Genomic DNA, 14,933 nt, shown 5'->3' with positions numbered 1-14,933 from the left:
AAGATCCGGTAGTCCAAGTTAATTAGGACAAGGTGCGGGCACTATTAGCATATTATGCATGAGACTTGCAACTTGTAAGATATAATGTACATAACTCATATGCTTTATTACTACCGTTGACAAAATTGTTTCATGTTTTCAAAATAAAAGCTCTAGCACAAATATAGCAATCGATGCTTTCCTCTTTGAAGGACCTTTCTCTTTACTTTTATGTTGAGTCAGTTCACCTATTTCTCTCCACCTCAAGAAGCAAACACTTGTGTGAACTGTGCATTGATTCCTACATACTTGCATATTGTACTTGTTATACTACTCTATGTTGACTATTATCCATGAGATATACATGTTACAAGTTGAAAGCAACCGCTGAAACTTAATCTTCCTTTGTGTTGCTTCAATACCTTTACTTTGATTTATTGCTTTATGAGTTAACTCTTATGCAAGACTTATTAATGCTTGTCTTGAAGTACTATTCATGAAAAGTCTTTGCTTTATGATTCACCTGTTTACTCATGTCATCACCATTGTTATGATCGCTGCATCCACTACATATGTTTACAAATAGTATGATCAAGGTTATGATGGCATATCACTTGAAATTATCTTTGTTATCGTTTTACCTCGCTCGGGACGAGCAGTAACTAAGCTTGGGGATGCTTGATACGTCTCCGACGTATCGATAATTTCTTATGTTCTATGCCATATTATTGATGATACCTACATGTTTTATGCACACTTTATGTCATATTCGTGCATTTTCTGGAACTAACCTATTAACAAGATGCCGAAGTGCCGCTTGTCGTTTTCGCTGTTTTTGGTTTCGAAATCCTAGTAACGAAATATTCTCGGAATTGGACGAAATCAAAGCCCAGGGGCCTATTTTTCCACGAAGCTTCCGAAGTCCGAAGACGAGACGAAGAGGGGCCACGGGGTGGCCAAACCCTAGGGCAGCGTGGCCCCACCCCCGGCCGCGCCGGCCTATGGTCGGGCCCCCCGTGCCGCCTCTTGACTTGCCCTTCCGCCTACTTAAAGCCTCCGTGACGAAACCCCCAGTACCGAGAGCCACGATACGGAAAACCTTACTGAGACGCCGTCACCGCCGATCCCATCTCGGGGGATCCAGGAGATCGCCTCCGGCACCCTGCCGGAGAGGGGAATCATCTCCCGGAGGACTCTACACCGCCATGGTCGCCTCCGGAGTGATGAGTGAGTAGTCTACCCCTGGACTATGGGTCCATAGCAGTAGCTAGATGGTTGTCTTCTCCTCATTGTGCTTCATTGTTGGATCTTGTGAGCTGCCTAACATGATCAAGATCATCTATCTGTAATACTCTATGTTGTGTTTGTCGGGATCCGATGGATAGAGAATACTATGTCATGTTAATTATCAAGTTATTATACATGTGTTGTTTATGATCTTGCATGCTCTCCGTTACTAGTAGAGGCTCGGCCAAGTTTTTATTTTTAACTCCAAGAGGGAGTATTTATGCTCGATAGTGGGTTCATGCTCGCATTGACACCGGGACAGAGTGACGAAAAGTTCTAAGGTTGTGTTGTGCTCGTTGCCACTAGGGATAAAACATTGGCGCTATGTCCGAGGATGTAGTTGTTGATTACATTACGCACCATACTTAATGCAATTGTCTGTTGTTTAGCAACTTAATACCGGAGGGGTTCGGATGATAACCTCGAAGGTGGACTTTTTAGGCATAGATGCAGTTGGATGGCGGTCTATGTACTTTGTCGTAATGCCCAATTAAATCTCACTATACTTATCATGTCATGTATGTGCATTGTTATGCTCTCTCTATTTGTCAATTGCCCGACTGTAATTTGTTCACCCAACATGCTTTTATCTTATGGGAGAGACACCTCTAGTGAACTCGTGGACCCCGGTCCATTCTTTAATACCGAAATACAAATCTGCTGCAATACTTGTTTTTACTGTTTTCTTGCAAACAATCATCTTCCACACAATACGGTTAATCCTTTGTTACAGCAAGCCGGTGAGATTGACAACCTCACTGTTTCGTTGGGGTTTGGTTGTGTTGTGCAGGTTCCACGTTGGCGCCGGAATCTCTGGTGTTGCGCCGCACTACATCCCGCCGCCATCAACCTTCAACGTGCTTCTTGGCTCCTCCTGGTTCGATAAACCTTGGTTTCTTTCTGAGGGAAAACTTGCTGCTGTGCGCATCATACCTTCCTCTTGGGGTTGCCCAACGAACGTGTGAAATACACGCCATCAGCGTCAAGCTCTACGACGACTACTTCTGCGCGAAAGTGGATGCAATTGGCAAGGTAGGCCTCTCTTCGTACCAGAAATGCATGGCAACGATTAGGATGCTCGCATATGGCGTTGTCGGTGATTTCGTAGATGAGTACACGCGCATGAGTGAGTCTACCGGCTTGGAAGCGATGTACAGGTTCTGCAGAGCATTGATCGGTTCGTTCGGAGAACAGTACCTCCGGCAACCTAATGCAGAGGACACAACTCGTTTGTTGTCAATCAACGCTTCCAGGGGGTTTCCTGGGATGCTTGGCAGCATAGACTGCATGCACTGGGAGTGGAAGAACTGCCCCTTTGGTTGGCAGGGGCATACAACGGTCATTCTGAGGGGTGCACAGTCATTCTTGAAGCTGTTGTTTCACAGGAAACATGGATTTGGCACTCATTCTTCGGAATGGCTGGCTCGCACAATGACATCAATGTGCTGCAGCGCTCTCCGGTGTTTGATAGGCTAGCGTACGGTTAGTCCACTGATGTGGATTTTGAGATCAATGGCCACCACTACACCAAGGGGTACTACCTTGCTGATGGTATCTATCCACCCTGGGCTACACTCGTGAAGACAATCCGAAAACCCAACTCAGAGCAGGAGACAAGGTTTGCCAAAGAGCAAGAGTCAGCCCGGAAAGATGTCGAGCAGGCGTTTGACATCCTCCAAGCTCGTTGGGCTATCGTCAGACACCCTGCCAGAGCCTGGGATGTGCAAACTCTGTGGGAGGTGATGACCGCTTGTGTAATCATGCATAACATGATTGTTGAGGTAGAGCGGGATGATTCACTCTTTGATAATGACTGGGAGGGCCAGGGAGTGTTGGTTACTCCTCAAGGTGGTCGGGCATCATTCCAGGACATTCTTCATGCACACCATGAAATTCGAGATCTAGCTGTACACAACCAGCTGCAGGCTGATTTGATCGAGCACGTGTGGCAGCATGTAGGCAACAATGTTGCAAACAACAATGATGAAGGAAATCCCGAAGTCTAAAGCATTTTAACGTTTTTACATTTTATTTGAATAATACTTTATCATTGATTACGTGGACAATGTAATGTGTAATAAATTTTGAGCATTTGAACTATTTTCTATAATTTATTTGACGTTTATAGTGAATTTACAAGCAAAAACATACCATACGGCGCCGCGACCCAAATCTGCCGCGTTGGGCGCACCGCGCGACCCAAACGGACGCGCGGACGCGGGGCTCCGTCCGCGCGTCCGCTCGGCCACCCAAACGGCCCAAAACGGACGGCCCAGCGCGTCCGTTTGGGTCGCTCGGTTGGAGATGCCCTAAAGGCCCGGGAAAGTACTAAAGCAAGCATCGCATCTCCAATCCGAGGATCCAAATTGGCGATTTACACAAAAATAACCATTTTCTGAAACTATAGCACAGACTGACCTCTCGGGCAAACTATTTCACCCATCTAACCCTTTTATGTGGCGCCCCTCCCATGGGCGCCACACCTCACCGAGTAGCGCCCGTGTGGCCGGCGCCACACTCCCATCCGACGTGGCGCCCTCGACGCTGAGGTGTGCTTGAATCTGACGTGTCAGGATGTGTGGCGCCGCCCACACCGGCGCCACACTTTGAAAGTGTGGCGCCCGTGGCAAGGGCGCCACACATCCTGTTATATGTGGCCACGCGAGCCCGCCCCAGCCCGACCTAGCCATTCCATTCTCTGTTTCTTCCTCCCTCAGCTCCAAGGCGGCCGGCTCTCTCTCTCCCCCCCTCAAATCCCTACTCAAATCCGTTGAATTTCGTCAGATCCGTCCGTGGAGATCGTTCCCAACCCGTTCCTTGAGGTAATCTCCTCTGTTCCCCTTCTTTTCATCCATTGATTTTGTGTATTTGGTTGAATCTACATGTGAAACCCTAGATGTGGATTTGGTTGATTTGAGGATGGATGTGGATTTGGTTGGATGTTAGGGTTGTTGAAGTAGGAGAAATGGTAGTGTGCTAGTTTGTATGGGTAGATTATGATGATTATGGTAACTAATGAACACATGTGTGTATGTGTTGTTCCCATTATGCTAGGGGGGTGGAAAGAATTGTTCATATTCATCATGTGGACAAGGATGTGTCCTACATGTTCTGTGCAATGTTGTGTTCAAAACTGTTGGAATATGGTAGAATTTTTCATGGTTTAGCACAAGTCAATGTGTGGTGCCAATGGCATAGGCGCCACAATGCACTGTGTGGCGCCCATGGCTTCGGCGCCACACATGTCAACTTATATCAACTTACATGTCGAAAACATCCAGGGGCTCCGGACGCTTAGTCCTTAGCCGTTTTGGCGAGCCTCTTTGTGTGGCACCCGTGGCGTCGGCGCCACATAGTGAAGTGTGGCGCCCTTGGCGTCGGCGCCACACAAACAGGGTCGCCAAAACGGCTAAGTCCCTAGAGAATTGTCTTACAGTATGTTTTGTGCAAACATAACAGGATGTGTGGCGTCCTTGCCACGGGTGAAAGTGCATGGAGCCCCCTTATGTGGTTTTCGTAATTAATGACAATCCCTATGGACTAATGTTTGCATTGAGTTATAATTGTAGGAGTTGTCCATAGGCAATGCTTGAACCATATGTTGGCTTCAAGTTTACAATAAGAATAAATTGATGAAGGATATCAAGTGTCAAGTATGTCTTGAAGATGAAGATGTAGTGAGCCCTCAAGTTACTTCAAGACATCAACATGATGAAGAATGAAGAAATGAAGTGCAAGTTCAAGATGAGCCAACTCAAAGAGATCATATGCTTGAAGCTTGCCATCCATATGTTGAGCATGGATATGTGAAGATGCGCCGAAGAAGAAGCTCTCCCATAATGGTGTATGGGGGAGCATTTCGCATGACTTCATCAAGCAAGTACAATCAAGAAAGGCGTTCCATCTTGTTACGGTCAAGACCATCATCATCAAGGCGCAAGGTTAAGGTTTGCTCTTGATAGGGTTTCTTTCTTACCGGTCTCATGGTGTAGTTGGAGACCGGTTTATAGTTTAGTTGCCGTACTATCAAGAGGGCTCTCGAGTGAGTAACTCGATCGTATCATTCGGAGAGAGCTCAAACCTTTGCATCCTTGCATCATCTTTCTTGGTTGTTATTTGGATCTTATCCATGTGGTGATTTAGAGCTTGTGGTTATCCCCATAGCAAGCTCTAGTTCATCGAAAACGGATTCCGCATGAATCACTTGTTGCATTTTCGATATCGGTGTTTTTCCCGGTTTCTCCTATTGAGAGGTTTCACTCTAAAAAATAATATAAAATCATCCCCAACTAGTTTCCATATTTTCACTCTTTGTTGGGGTATCTCTTGTCGTCCTCTTTCCAACAAATTTGGTTTCATGTTGATCGGGTTTCCAAACTCTAGTTATTGATTTTCTAAGTTTGCCCAAAGAGAGGAGCTTGGGCTGGCCGGTAGTATCGCCCGAGCACGGCCGGTAGTACCGCCCGAGGTACCGCCCGCGGTACCGGAAAAGAGGCTGAGCCTCACAGATGGTTTCCAGGGAGTTTGGGGCGCTCGGCGGTACCCCGGCCGGTACCTCGGCCGGAGGCTCCGGCCTCCCCCTCACGGCCCGCAGCTCCAACGCCTCGCTCTCCTTCACGCGCGCAGCACACACGGGCGGTAGTACCGCCCCTAGCTGTCCGGTACTACCGTCCCCAAGTCGAGGCAGCCCCAATGGGCAGAAATTCGGGGGCCTGCCTTTTAAGTCTTTCTCCTCCCATCTTTCCGAAGTGGTTACTTCTTCTTCCTCCTCTCTCTCAAGCCTCTCTCCTCCATTGTTGTTGACCTTTTGAAGCTTGAGATCTTTCTCCCCTTCCCATGATTCTTGCATCTATTTGAGAGAAAGATTGAGGAGATCTAGATGCACACTTTGACCAAACCAAATCATCTCTTTGTGAGTGAATCTTTGGGATCTAGATCTTGGGGAACTTTGTGTTATTCTTTTGTTCTTCCTCCCTTATTCCCCCAATAGCTTTAGTAGCTTTGTTGGAATTTGAGAGTGAAGGATTGGCTCATCTTTGTGGTGTTCTTGCCATTGCATTTGGTGCATCGGTTTGAGTTCTCCACGGTGATTCGTGGAGGTGAAAGCAAGATAGTTGTTTCTCTTGGGTTCTTGGAACCATAGACGGATTCTAGGCCTTTGTGGTGATTTGTTGGGAGCCTCCAATTAAGTTGTGGATGTGTGCCCCAACCTTTGTGTAAGGCCCAGTTTCCGCCTCGAAGGAAATCCCTTAGTGGAACCGTGACCTAGGCCTTTGTAGCGAGGGTCACCGGAGAATAAGGTGAGGCGCCTTCGTGGCGTTCGGTGTGTGGTGTGAGTACCGCATCTTGAGGTGAGGCCTTTGTGGCGTTGGTGTGCATCGAGCAACCACACCTCAAGGTGAGCCTCTCGTGGCGTTCGGGAGCACTAAGCCACCGCACCTCTCCAACGGAGATTAGCACTCGCAAGAGTGTGAACTTCGGGATAAATCTTTGTCTCCCGCGTGCCTCGGTTATCTCTATACCCGAGCTCTTTACTTATGCACTTTACCTTGTGATAGCCATCGTGCTTGAAGTTATATATCTTGCTATCACCTAGTTGCTTATATTGCTTAGCATAAGTTGTTGGTGCACATAGGTGAACCATAGTATATAGGCTTTGGGCTTGACAAAGTAAACGCTAGTTTTATTCCGCATTTGTTAAGCCCATCTCGTAAAAGTTTTAAATCGCCTATTCACCCCCCCTCTAGGCGACATCTGTGTCCTTTCAATTGGTATCAGAGCAAGGTATGTTATTCTTAGGCTTCACCGCCTTGAGAGTAAAGATGTCGGTTAGGGGATTAGCGCTCAATGACTTGTTTATATTTGATGGCACAAATTATGATCTATAGAAAATTCATGTGCTTAATATTTTGCGGGGTATTTCCTCGGACATGGAGCGATTTCTTGACATTGGTTTTTCTTCTCCTAAGGATCCTCAAAATTTATCTCTTGAGGAGAATAAAAACTCTTGCCTCGATGCTCTTGCTTCTCATGTGTTTTCCATTGTTGTGAGCAATGTAGTTACTTCTTCAATCATGCCTTTTGGGAGCTCTCATGAATTATGGACAAAGCTTCAAGATAAATATGATGTGTCCAATATTATTGAGGATGATTGTATTGCTTCCACTTCCGGCCGTGATGAGTTCTCATCTTCATCCACTTCACCAATGTATGGCAAGACACAAGGTAATGATATGGTGAGTGGTGATGGAAATTGCAATATTGGTATTGAGCTTACTATTGATGATCCTTCATCTATATCTCATTGCAATGGTTCATCTTTGGACTTCAACACATCTAGCACTAGAAATGATGATATGCTTGCTTTGTCTTGTGACCATGATAAAAATTCTTCTATTTCCTCTAGTTGTTGTGTGACTAACAATGTAGAGGAAACCAAAGATTCTATTGGTCAAGACAAGATCTTGAAAGGAGCCTCAAGTAACTCCTCATCTTTATCTCACGGTTCTCATATATGCCTTATGGCCAAGGGTTCCACGGTATCTCCTACCATGGAACCTAATATTTCTCGTGGTGATAAGGATGAGGATGAGTATGAAGAAGAGGATTGGGTAGTCTCTCTACACGATAAGGGTAAGAGTGTATTCAAGGTTCTTTGCAAAGATAAAATTGTTAGCTATCACTTCTTTGAAATCTTGACTAACGCTATTGAGAGCCAAAAACTTATTTGGATGCGTGAGAACACCATTGACAAAATGGGTGCTCTTGAACGAGAGTATGCCAATGATATAGCATCCCTAAAGAATGATCTTGAAGAAGAACAAGAGACCGTAGCCTCACTTGAGGAGCAACTTGAAACTCTTGAGGTGTCTCAAAATGAAATATTTGCTAAACTCACTAAAGAAAGAGATCATGCTAAAGCTCATTTAAAAATGCTTAAAAATGAAAAATCCAAAGTTGGTGTTGGTCATGATAAACTTGTTAAGGATCTAGATGATCTAGACAAGGCCCACAAGGCCTTGGAGAGCAAACACTCTATCCTCACCAAGTCATATGAGCAACTACAAGCTTCATATTTAAAAGAGCATGCTATGTTACCCTCTCTTCTTGATATGTCTTGTGATAATGCTTGTGCTACTAACTCTACTTCTTGTGAAGCATCTATCTTGAAGGAGAATGTTGAGCTAAGGGCTCAACTTGAATTGCTAACTAGCAATTATGGGAAATTGGAAGAAAATCATGGAAAGCTTTCTAGCTCCCATGAGGATCTTCTAGCTTCTCATGATAGGCTAAAGTTAGCTCATGAGGCTATCATATCGAAGGCAACACCTTGTGATCCTCATGTGGATACTAGCACTACTACTCAAAATGCTATATTGCCATGTGCTAGTCCTAGTAATTCATCCACTCATAGTATTGCTAAATCTTGTGATGAATTATCTTCCTTGCCTTGTTGCTCTAACAATGAAGGTTCTACTTCCTCTAGTACTTGTGTTGTTACTAACCATGTAGAGGAAATCAAAGAGCTCAAGGCCCAAGTCACTTCTTTGAAGAACGACTTGGTAAAGAGTCATGAAGGGAAATGAAAACTTGACAAGATGTTGAGTGTGCAACAATCCCCCAATGACAAGAGTGGACTTGGATTCAACTCCAACAACAAGAACAAGTCCAAGAGCAATAAGATTAAGAAGGGCCAATTACAAGTCAAAGACCCGACCAAGATTGTTTGCTTCAAGTGCAAAATTGAAGGGCATCGTGTTAGATCTTGCCCTTTGAAGAAGAAGCAAAAAGGGAAGCGGCCTCAAGCTCAAACTCATATTCAACCTCAAGTTGAAGAAATGCCACTTCCCAAGAAGAATCAAGCCAATGCTCCCATTGTGGAGAAATCTAGTGAGAAGAAGGAGAAGAAAAGAACTTGCTACATATGCCGCGAGAAGGGCCACATCTCCTCCTTTTGCACTATTGGTACCTCATCCAACTCTATCACCATTGATGATGTTTATTCTCTTCGTAAGGATGAGGGTGACAATGTGTTTGCCAAATATGTTGGTGCTCAAAGTGGTGTCAAGAAAAGAACCATTTGGGTTGCCAAGCCTATTGTGACTAACCTCTAAGGACCCAACTTAGTTGGGGACCAACAATCCAAAACTTGATCAATAGGTGCTTGTTGGAGGGCATTGGAGACTTAGCTACAAAATGAAGAATTAAGGGATCTTCATCATTGAGAGTGGATTTGGTGATCACATGTATAGGTGTGCACCCTCTCTCTAACGTTGGATTTGCTTTAAGATGCTAACTTCATAGACGGCGACCAAACGGCATGCACGCGCGGCCGAGAGTTGTTCCGCTAACCATTGATCTGAACTGAGCGTGTGGGTCCCATTCCCTATCGAAGACTCCTACAGTCTGTCCACACACGGGCATAAAAAAACCCACATGAACCATCCCATCTAGACACCGCCGCACATCCGTCCCCATCCATCCCCAATCTCGCTGACTCCTACTCCCTCCAGCGAGGGGCTCCCCCGACGCGGGATCCACGAGCTCCTCGTCGGCCCCTCCCCAACTTCGCGCCGCCACCTCACGCCGGACAGCACGGCCCTGCCTCGAGCCCTCCGCGCGGTGCGCCGTGGTTGCAAGGGGTTGCCTGTCCGCGGCTTCCTACGGCGCCGGCGCGGGAGCAACGGTTAGGGGCGCCGTCCTCGTGGACCGCAGCGCTGCTAAAGGCTCCTGGAGCTGCACACACACGCTCCTGTTCAGAGGTTGTCTTGCAGAGGCCGCATCGCATCAATCCAAGCGGTGTTCGTCCGCGGGCTCATCGATGTATTTCTCCGCAACGGCGGCCTATCTCCCCCCATCCCCCTCCGCTCCCCACACCGCGCCTCCTAAATTCAACAAAGAACAGATAACCAGTATCTCATGTAGCCACTCATCATTAAATTAAAGAAAATCGGAGGAGCAGAGCCAATAAATTCTTAAATTTTCTGTAGACAGATGAACACCAAAATAGAGTCTATTCTATAAAACAAAGCATTCCAAACAAATCCACGAAGTCAATTGATAATACATGCCAATCCTGCAATCCGCACAAGTGTCCGCGCTGATATTACCAGCATCGATTTTCTTTTTTGAGCTTCAGCCTTCTAGATCCGAAAATAGAAGAAAGGAAAAAAGTGATTAAAAACGATCTCTGCTTACAAGAGTGAAAAATCCCCCAGGAGCAGGCTGCACCAATCCCGCATGCTTGCCACCACGCGCGCGCTGCTAAGCCATCCCGTCCTCGGTTCTAGATCTTACGAGAACGGCACCCGCGCGCGCCCATGTATCTCTTCCGTCCGGCCGGGAAGAGGCGGGCCATAGCCTCCAGCAGACGAGCTTCTTGCGCGCGTGATCTGGACTCCCAGGCGAGCCGGCTGCCATGGCCATGGTGCCCTCGTGGATGGGCCGCGCCCGGGCGGATCCATCTCAAGCGTACCTAGCCACAACTAAAATGACCGCGACGATGTACGACACATCTAGTAGAGCGGTGGTGCAGTGAGATTATGCTGTGTGGGGATATGGAGTGGTGCATGGAGAGAAGGTAGAGGATAAAGTGAAGTGCATGTGTGGACTGTGAAGGAGAGTCGCTCGTCGGACCAAGGGATCATTCAGATAAAAAGCATATCCGTCCACAAAACGACACCTAGCAGCCTGCATTTGGCATTGTAAGTATCAGCTCACGGAACAATTAAACGCTGTTAGATGCGTGTCGCTTCGCGGATGCGTGCTCACGTATCCCCATGATCACCAGGCTTCATCCGCTTCATCATTTATATTATCTCAAGCCAAGTCTTTTGGTTATCTTGCTTCTACCATATATTCAATGTTCCTCTTTGCAGTAACATGTGCTCAACTTATTTATATTGAAAGTTACTCGCCCCTTTGCATGTGTTAGTTTTGTTCCTAACATGTGTTTGTATATGTTGTGCTTCCTACTTGCTTTTCTTGAGAAATCAAGTCTATGCATGTTGGGTTGCACACCATGTATTTGTGTTTGTGTTGGAGCCACTTTGCATCTTGTTGTATCTTATATGGCTCTTATGAGCGATTAATGGACTATCCCATTTTGGGGGAGTGATATTCCTTTGGGAATTTCATAATCCTAACTATGTGTGTACATGAGGAATATCACTTAGAATTGATATTGCAAGATTATCTAGTCTCTATGTGGTATGTCATCTTCATAAGAAATTCAAATTCTAATGTCCATTAATATCTCTAGTTGGATCTTATTTACCTCTTGTGAAAATAAATTCCTTATCACATTATGGGGAAGTAATAAGCTTTGTGCATATTACAAGCCTAGAAAATGCGAACATTTGAGGTTGTGTCACATAGAATTGATATCATAAATTATCTCTCTCCCATGTGGCATGTTTGTTCAAACAAGTTCCAATTTGTTTAAATGGTTTCATTGCTAATATCTTTGTGGATCTTTTTTGTGCAAATTTTTCTTGGCATGGTTTTTCACAACGTGTCCCCCAATACACTTTTGGGAAACCATGTGCTTCAAGTCATTCTATTAATTGCTTTACATGTTGGCATGAATGCTATTAATTGCTTTGCATGTTGGTATGACTAATTGAAGCTATCAAGAAACTCTCTTTGCATGATGGTTAACTCTTATCTTTTACCATATGCTTTATATGGTGTAAATATAATCTTACGTATACTAACAAACTACCACCGGGAAATATTTCCTAATACCTCTTGTCCTAGGACAATTTATCTATTATGAGGTAGAGATTTATTGATCATATTTACATTGGCTCTTGTGTTTAAATTGCCTTATTTATTGCCATGAATTTGTTGTGCTTTGACTCCCATGTGTCTTCCTTGCATCTTATGGATCTAAGTTGTCTATTCAAACTTTCTTAGCATTTTTAGTAGATATAGGTAGCGTAATGATCCTAGTTTTGTGCATTTTGTATTCATATGATAAATCCTAGATAATGCACTAATATTGGGGGAGCTCTCCTATATTTTTTATAATGCTTAACATCTCTTGATCATTATCAAAAATTTGGTTTTGGGAGACATAAATTTTCTTTTTGGTACTTTGTGCCATCATAAAAAGTTTCGAGTGTTCGGTTTATTTGTTGGAACCTTGCTCTCTTGGGAGTTGGTTACCTCATTCCTTTGTGTTTAGGTTTAATTAGCTTCTTATAATGAGATAAGTCTTTGGAGTCAATCTTGTGTTGATTTAATTTTTTGATATAATTTGGACAACCATTATCTCTTGATTTATTTGGTGTTTGTCCAAATTGTATCTTCCTTTGGTTCTTGAAAGTATTGTGCATGCATATTTAATATATGTATATATTATGGCATGTCTTACTTTCTTTGATCCAATATATAGGGTAAACTACATCAAATCCTAATTTGGCTAAGATGTGCATAAAATTCAATTTCACATCTATATGCACATAGTGTTGTGGATTTGTCCTATACGTTGTAGTGTGTCTAAGTACTTCGGACCCAATTAGTTTGGGGACCATTTTGTACTTACCTTTGTGTTAGGTACAATAGATATGCATTCGATGCTTGTCTCACTCTTGGGAAGAAGTGGTGACTCAATGGTAACTTGAGGCAAGCTAGGATGGTCAACAAACATATATCTACTACATCCACACCAATGCTATCTCGGTAACAAGTATCTTCTTATGCATATTTTTCTAGCATCCAACCATGTGGTTGCATGTTGGCATGAATCTCTTAATTTGCAAATGTTGTGCTTCTTGCAAAAGTCTTAATGAAACCTCTTTATTGTGAATGTGAGTAATTTGAGATGAGTGCATATGTTGGGAATTATATTAAATCATGCTCATGATTCATCCATCCCAACTATGCCTATCTAGCAATTTTATTGCATATCAATTTCTCGAGCCTCTCACATGTGCAATATCGATGAAAGTGCAAAATTGAGTTATTTATTTTGGTATCTGATACGTCTCAAACGTATCTATAATTTCTTATGTTCCATGCTAGTTATATGACAATACTCACATGTTTTATATACACTTTACATCATTTTGATGCATTTTCCGGCACTAACCTATTAACAAGATGCCGGAGCGCCAGTTCCTGTTTTCTGCTGTTTTTGGTTTCAAAAATCCTACACAGGAAATATTCTCGTAATTGGACGAAACAAAAGCCCACGGTCTTATTTTCCACGGAGCCTTCCAGAAGTCCGAAGAGGAGACGAAGAGGGGCGACGAGGCGGCCACACCCTAGGGGGGCGCGGCCCCACCCCTGGCCCCGCCGCCTTATGGGGTGGGCCCCTCGAGCGTCCCCCGACTCTGCCCCTTCGCCTATATAATCTCTCCGTCGCGAAAACCCTAGTACCGAGAGCCACGATACGAGAAAAGTTACTGAGATGCCGTCGCCGCCAATCCCATCTCGGGGGATTCTGAAGATCGCTTCCGGCACCCTGTCGGAGAGAGGAATCATCACCGGAGGGCTCTACATCACCATGCCCACCTCCGGATTGATGCGTGAGTAGTTTATCCTTGGACTATGGGTCCATAGCAGTAGCTAGATGGTTGTCTTCTCCTCATATGCTATCATCTTTAGATCTTGTGAGCTGCCTATCATGATCAAGATCATCTATTTGTAATGCTACATGTTGTGTTTGTTGGGATCCGATGAATATGGAATACTATGTCAAGTTGATTATTGATCTATCATATATGTGTTGTTTATGATCTTGCATGCTCTCCGTTGCTAGTAGAGGCTCTGGCCAAGTTGATACTTGTGACTCCAAGAGGGAGTATTTATGCTCGATAGTGGGTTCATGCCTCCATTGAATCCGGGACGATGATGAGAAAGTTCTAAGGTTGTGGATGTCTCGTTGCCACTAGGGATAAAACATCAATGCTTTGTCTAAGGATATTTGTATTTTTACATTACGCACAGTACTTAAAGCAATTGTCCGTTGTTTGCAACTTAATACTGGAAGGGGTGCGGATGCTAACCCGAAGGTGGACTTTTTAGGCATAGATGCATGCTGGATAGCGGTCTATGTTATTTGTCGTAATGCCCTAAGTAAAACTCATAGTAGTCATCATGATATGTATATGCATTGTTATGCCCTCTCTATTTGTCGATTGCCCAACTGTAATTTGTTCACCCAACATGCTATTTATCTTATTGGAGAGACACCACTAGTGAACTGTGGACCCCGGTCCATTCTTTTACATCTGAAATAAAATCTACTGCAATCACTGTTCTCTGTTATTCTTCGCAAACAAACATCATTCTCCACACCATACGTTTAATCCTTTATTTACAGCAAGTCGGTGAGATTGACAACCTCACTGTTAAGTTGGGGCAAAGTATTGTGATTGTGTTGTGCAGGTTCCACGTTGGCGTCGGAATCCCTGGTGTTGCGCCGCACTACACTCCTTCACCAACAACCTTCATGTGGCCTTCATCTCCTACTGGTTCGATAACCTTGGTTTCTTACTGAGGGAAACTTGCTGCTGTACGCATCACACCTTCCTCTTGGGGTTCCCAACGGACATGTGCTTCACGCGTCATCAAGCTAATTTCTGCCGTCGTTGCCGGGGAGATCAAGACACGCTGCAAGGGGAGTCTCTCTCACCCAATCTCTTTACTTTGTTTATTGT

Source organism: Lolium rigidum, chromosome 1 (genome assembly GCF_022539505.1).
Source record: "Lolium rigidum isolate FL_2022 chromosome 1, APGP_CSIRO_Lrig_0.1, whole genome shotgun sequence".
Lineage (NCBI taxonomy): Eukaryota > Viridiplantae > Streptophyta > Magnoliopsida > Poales > Poaceae > Lolium > Lolium rigidum.
The sequence above is the reverse complement of the archived record's forward strand: the minus strand, read 5'-3'. Positions refer to the sequence as shown.